The sequence below is a fragment of the Saccopteryx bilineata genome, chromosome 1 (assembly GCF_036850765.1).
Source record: "Saccopteryx bilineata isolate mSacBil1 chromosome 1, mSacBil1_pri_phased_curated, whole genome shotgun sequence".
NCBI classification, from domain to species: Eukaryota; Metazoa; Chordata; class Mammalia; order Chiroptera; family Emballonuridae; genus Saccopteryx; species Saccopteryx bilineata.
The window spans coordinates 147,834,034-147,840,033 of record NC_089490.1 but is presented as its reverse complement, the minus strand read 5'-3'; positions in this window follow the sequence as shown (position 1 = coordinate 147,840,033).

Genomic DNA, 6,000 nt, shown 5'->3' with positions numbered 1-6,000 from the left:
AGAATTGGTAAAACCATTACTCTTTTTTTTCCTTTACTGAGCTCTAGGGCTTGAGTCAGAGCAATCAGTACAGCCCACTGAGCTGAAGTGCTTTGGGACAGAGGTGCACTTTCATAGTCTCTGTTAGAGTCACTGCTGTGTACCTCATTTGCCTTTCCCTTTGTGAGTTGACATAACTGCTTCCATCTACATACAGCTCCTAATCTGTGTTAATCTAGCAGGTCTGGCTGGCTGATGTACGTGAAGTCAACTACTTCTAGGCCGTTGTGCTGCTGCTCTCTCTCCTCCACTGTGAGTAGCATCACTGGGTTTAAAGTGGTACACATCTCTATTGCCAGCCTTGGGTTTTCACAGAGTAAACTCTGGTATTTGGCAAAATGGGCATTTGTGAGCCAATTATGTCCTCCTGTACTCACCAGAGCCACCACTGTATGAGGCACTTACATCTCCAAATCCTGTCCCAGAGTCAACATGTCTGCCTCCTATACCAACACCACTGTAGCTGACAAGGCTCCCAGGCATGGCAACAGGCCCCAGAAACTCCATCCAACTGTTGAGAGGCAAGCCATCAGTCCAGACCATGACCCCAAGTCCCAAGTCCCCAGTCTACACACTCATGTTGTCTTGCTCCTCTCTGAGATGTACAGCACAAAAGATTTTGCTAGGTTAGGAAGACCTAGTGCTGAGACAACTTGTAATTCCTTTTTAAGAGTCTGAAAAGCACAGTCCTATTCTGGCACCCATTCCATGAGCTCTTTTTCTCCCCACTTTGTGACTTCATAGAGGGGTTTGGCCAGTGCAGCAAAGTTGGAGATTCACAAACAAGAGAATCCTACTGACCCCAGGAATCCTCTAACTTGTCTCCTCATGATGGAGACTGAGATGTTCTGAATAATTTGTTTTTGTTCTACTGCTAACCTCCTCTTCTCTGTTAGAGAATAAATCCCAAATATTATACTTGCGTTTGGCAGATCTGAGCCTTCTTCTTCAAGACTCATTCTTCTCTAAATGGTTCGGAAACTTGGCTTTTTTTTGAGTCCATCATTGGAAAGTCTTGTGACCCAGCAACTGGTTATCCACACACTGGAGGAGAACATATCCAATTTCCTGTGCAGGAACTGCTAGAGATCAAGAGCAAGGGCCTCCCCAAAGATGGTAGGGGAGTTCTTAAACCCTTGCAGAAGCCTAGGCCAGGTGTACTGTCCTTTTGATCCTGTAGCTGAGTCCTCCTATAGGAAGACAAACAGCTCCTGGCTTCTAGGAGCCAGTCTTATATAGGTAAATGCACCTGGATTTTTCCCAACGCTACCCTAGGAATTGGGTGTTGTTTTTGGCTAACAGGCAGTGCTCCAAGCTTTAACTCAGTCTATGCTGGCACTTGATTTATTGCCAGCCCAGGACAATTATCTTCAGCCTACAACCCTGGCTATTTCTGGGTTAGCCTCTGGGGGGAGGAGCTTCCCAGGCTCAGTAGTAAAAATTCTCCATTTCTCCTCATTGGGAATGGCTAGAGTTAAAACAAGTCCAGGCTCTGGCACCTGTAAGTCTATCCAGCCATTGTCAGAAAAAGAAATAGTAGCCCTCAGTTTGCTTAGCAGATCATGCCCCAGCAGGGGCACTGGACAGTTAGTCATGTACAAAACTGATGCATAACCTCATGGCCTCCTATTGTACATTTGAGGGGCAGGCAGAATGCCTGTTTTGCCTGTTTTTCTGTGGCTCCTACAATGAGAGCGGTGCTACTGGCCAAGTCACCACTGAGTGTTCAGCCCCTCTATGAGTCAAGAAATCCATCTGTTGGCTCCCTACTATCATATGGACCATAGACTCATCAGGGGCCCCTGAGTCTGGTTGTCCTCAGTTCAAGAGGGATTGCCCAGCTACATCGAACAGTGTGTCTTCTCCTTTGGAGGTGACTAGCAAGCATGTCTCTCCCTTGTCCCGCCTAAGAGAGTTATTTTTCCAATGACCGGTTTCCTGGCAGGTGGCACACTGATTCCATTGCAAGGGGCCCTGACTGACTGTCCATTCTGTCCTTGCCTGTCTTTCTGTTTTCAAACAGGAGAGGTTTTTCTTTGCCCTTGTGCAGAAGGGTCGTAGCTATGAGCTTGACCTTTTTCTTCATTTGGTGCTTATCTTTCTGCCTCTTTGAACCTCTCTGTTGACATAAATTGTGTTGGCTTCTTCACTGTGTTCCTTATTTTTCTTAAAGGTCTCTGCACTTCGGACACTGTCTTCATGTGCATCCTCCCAGCTAGGGAGGGGAGCCTCCACCTGTTCCATCAGCTCAGTGAGAGGTGCCTCCTGCTCAAGCAAGCTTATGCTGAGGCTTGACAGACCTGGCAATGATGGGCCTGAGTCAGTACCAGTCCCCGGGGTGAACTGGGAGTCTGGTGTGGAAGGGCAAAGCCTTGCCAGTACACACAGTGGGGGAGCCAAAGTTTCTGCTTCTTCTGGCTCACCAGGGTTAAAACTTCTGGCACCAGCAGGCTGCAGCAGTGCTATCCAGGACTGGTGAAATGCTTCCCTGCTTTTCCTATCAATACAGTGGAAACCTGATCTCTAAGCCAAGGGGGAGGGTGCAATGCCAGCATGGACCAGGTGTCTATGTAGGAAAACTGGTTAAGGTGGCCTGGATTTCTGGTAACTCCTGCTACACCTGTCACATAACAGAGCTGTCCAAGCTTCCTTCTGCTGGCCACCCTACCCTAAAAGCACACTATTCTAGCTCATACAAGGTCCTGAATTTACCTGGAGACATAGTAACTCTGTAATCCCCTGAGAACTCTTTCTTAAAGTTCTTAATTATTATGGCCAGGGGAGTAGGTTTTCCTTGTAAACCTCCCATGCCTCTCATGTCAGAAACCAGTCTTGCCTCAAGAAGGAATTGGGGAAGGGGAAGGAAAACTTGGAGGGGATGCTACTCACTTCAGTCTGTCACTGGCTGCTCCTTTCATGAAGGTGGCGGGCCCTCTTGGCTTATGGCAGACTGATAGAAACCACCAGCATGCAATTCTGCTTTTTAGCCATATGAGGCACCTTATGAAACTGTGGTTCGGGACCCAACACTAGCTTAGGCCCTGTGGTAAAAAGTCGGAACTCCTCCCCAGTGTCCATCTCATTCACTCTGCACTCACTCTCTTTCACACAACCTCCCACACACCCATGGGTAGTGATGAGTCACCAGTCCTGTCGGTACCACTCCCCACAACCTATGGAGGGTGATGCAGTCACTGCTCCTAACCTGTGGAAAGTAATGAGTCACTGCTCCTAACTCTTGGAGACTGTTCTCTACACCTATGGAGAGTGCACAGTTGCTGCTCCTAACCTATTAGGGCAATAAGACACTCTCCAGAGGGGGATCAAGCCTCCCTTCTGTCCAGTTGGGCAGGACCGCATTCAGCTTTCCTTGTCCAGTTCTTCCTTACCATGACTCTAATGCAGCCTTGTTTCCTCATTCCTTCATTGTCTGGTCCTTGCTGAGACCAGTGAAAAAAATCCATCCACCCCCCTCTGTCCTACAGAGGGGTCCACATGGGGAAATCCCTGGTGTGTGCTCAGCAGGTGCATCTGCAGTGCAGCCTGGGGGCTCTATAACAGGATGCCTGAAGTTCAACAATAGCGGGCGTCTTTCCTCCTCGCTTCCCAGCCAATGCACCATATGTTGCAGGAATCAATGGAGGACAAAAGCATCCAGACAACTTGATGAAGAAAGTAGGATTTATTTAGCTAGTGGAACAGCATGAACCTAAAAGAGGCAACCAAATACGTGCTTCCCACGGTTAGATTGCTTAATCTCATTTCACCTTTAGCTTTTGCGTGACAAATGCCTGATTTCTATGACTTCTTTGCTTGCAGGCTTACATGACTTTCATGTCTCTGGGAGGGGAGGGGGTAAGAGGAAGCCAGAGGGTCTATTCTTGGCTTATTACTTATTCTTCTCTCTGGAGCTGTGAGTTTATTTCAAGGAACCAATAACAAGCAAGGTCCACAGCTGTGTCTTGTTATTTTTCAGACTTTCCTGTCTGCCTTTGCTTCTCAGTCCTGAACCCGGAAGTCACGAGCTGGAGCGTAAGAACCCAGACACTGCAGTAACCCCTCTTCTGCATTCTTCCAGTTTCTCTTCCTTCACTTTGTTTTGTTAATATTTTCTATAGTTATTCTGTTCTCTATTTTATTTATTTCTGATCTAATTTTTATTATTTTTTTTCTTCTGCTGGTTTTGGTTGCTTTTGTTCTTCTTTTTCTAGTTCCTTAAAATGTGATGTTAAATTGTTTACTTGGGCTCTCTCTTGTTTTTTTCTTTTTTTTACATTTCTCTTTATTAATTTTAATGCAGTGACATTGATAAATCAGGGTACATATGTTCAGAGAAAACATCTCCAGCTTATTTTGACATTTGATTATGTTGCATTCCCCTCACCCAAAGTCAAATTGTTTTTCATTACCTTCTATCTGGTTTTCTTTGTGCCCCTCCCCTCCACCAACCCCCTCTGAACTTCTTCTTCACTCCCTCCTGCCCCCCCCATTACCATCACATTCTTGTCCATGTCTCTGAGTCTCATTTTTATGTCCCATCTATGTATGGATTCATATAGTTCTTAGTTTTTTCTGATTTACTTATTTCACTCCATATAATGTTATCAAGGTCCATCCATGTTATTGTAAATGATCTGATGTCATCATTTCTAATGCTGAGTAGTATTCCATAGTATATATGTACCAAAGCTTTTTAATACACTCATCCACTGACGGACACTTGGGCTGTTTTCAGATCTTCATTATTGTGAACAATGCTGCCATAAACATGGGGGTGCATTTCTCCTTTTGAAACAGTACTATGGTGTTCTTGGGGTATATTCCTAAAAGTGGAATAGCTGGGTCAAAAGGCAGTTCAATTTTTAATTTTTTGAGAAATCTCCATACTGTTTTCCACAGTGGCTGCACCAGTCTGCATTCCCACCAGAAGTGCAGGAGGGTTCCCTTTTCTCCACATCCTCACCAGCACTTATTCTGTGTTGTTTTGTTAATGAGCACCATTCTGACTGTTGAGAGGTGATATCTCATTGTGGTTTTAATTTGCATCTCTCTAATGATTAGTGATGTTGAGCATTTTTTCATATGCCTATTTGCCATCTCTATGTCCTCTTTGGAGAATTGTCAATTCATTTCTTTTGCCCATTTTTTGTTTGGTGTTGAGATTTACAAGTTCTTTATAAATTTCTTCCTGGTGTTGAGATTTACAAGTTCTTTATAAATTTTGGTTCTTAACCCCTTATCAGACGTATTGTCAAATATGTTTTTCCATTGTGTAGTTTGTCTTTTTATTCTGTTCTTATTGTCTTTAGCTGTGCAAAAGCTTTTTATTTTTATTTCACTTGCCCATGGAGATAAATCAGCAAATATATTGCTGTGAGAAATGTCAGAGAGCTTACTGCCTATGTTTTCTTCTAAGATGCTTATGGTTTTACAGCTTACATTTAAGTCTTTTATCCATTTTGAGTTTAGTTTTTTGAATGGTGTTAGTTGGTGATCTAGTTTCATTTTTTTTGCAGGAAGCTGTCCAATATTTTCAACACCATTTACTAAAAGGGGCTGTCTTTATTCCATTGTATGCCCTTACCTCTTTCGTCAAATATCAGTTGTCCATAGAGTTGCGGGATTATTTCTGGGTTCTCTGTTCTGTTCTATTGATCTATGTGCCTGTTCTTATGCATACCAGGCTGTTTTGAGTACAATGGCCTTGTAGTATAACTTGATATCAGGAAGTGTGATACCTCCCACTTTATTCTTTTTTTAGTTGCTGAGACTATTTGTGTTCTTTTTGGTTCCATATAAATTTTTGGAATAGGTGATCTATATCTTTATAGTATATCATTGGTATTTTAATTGGTATTGCATTGAATGTATAAATTGCTTTGGGTAATATAGACATTTTAATGATGTTTATTCTTCCTAACCATAAGCATGGTATATGCTTCCACTGGTTTGTATCTTCCT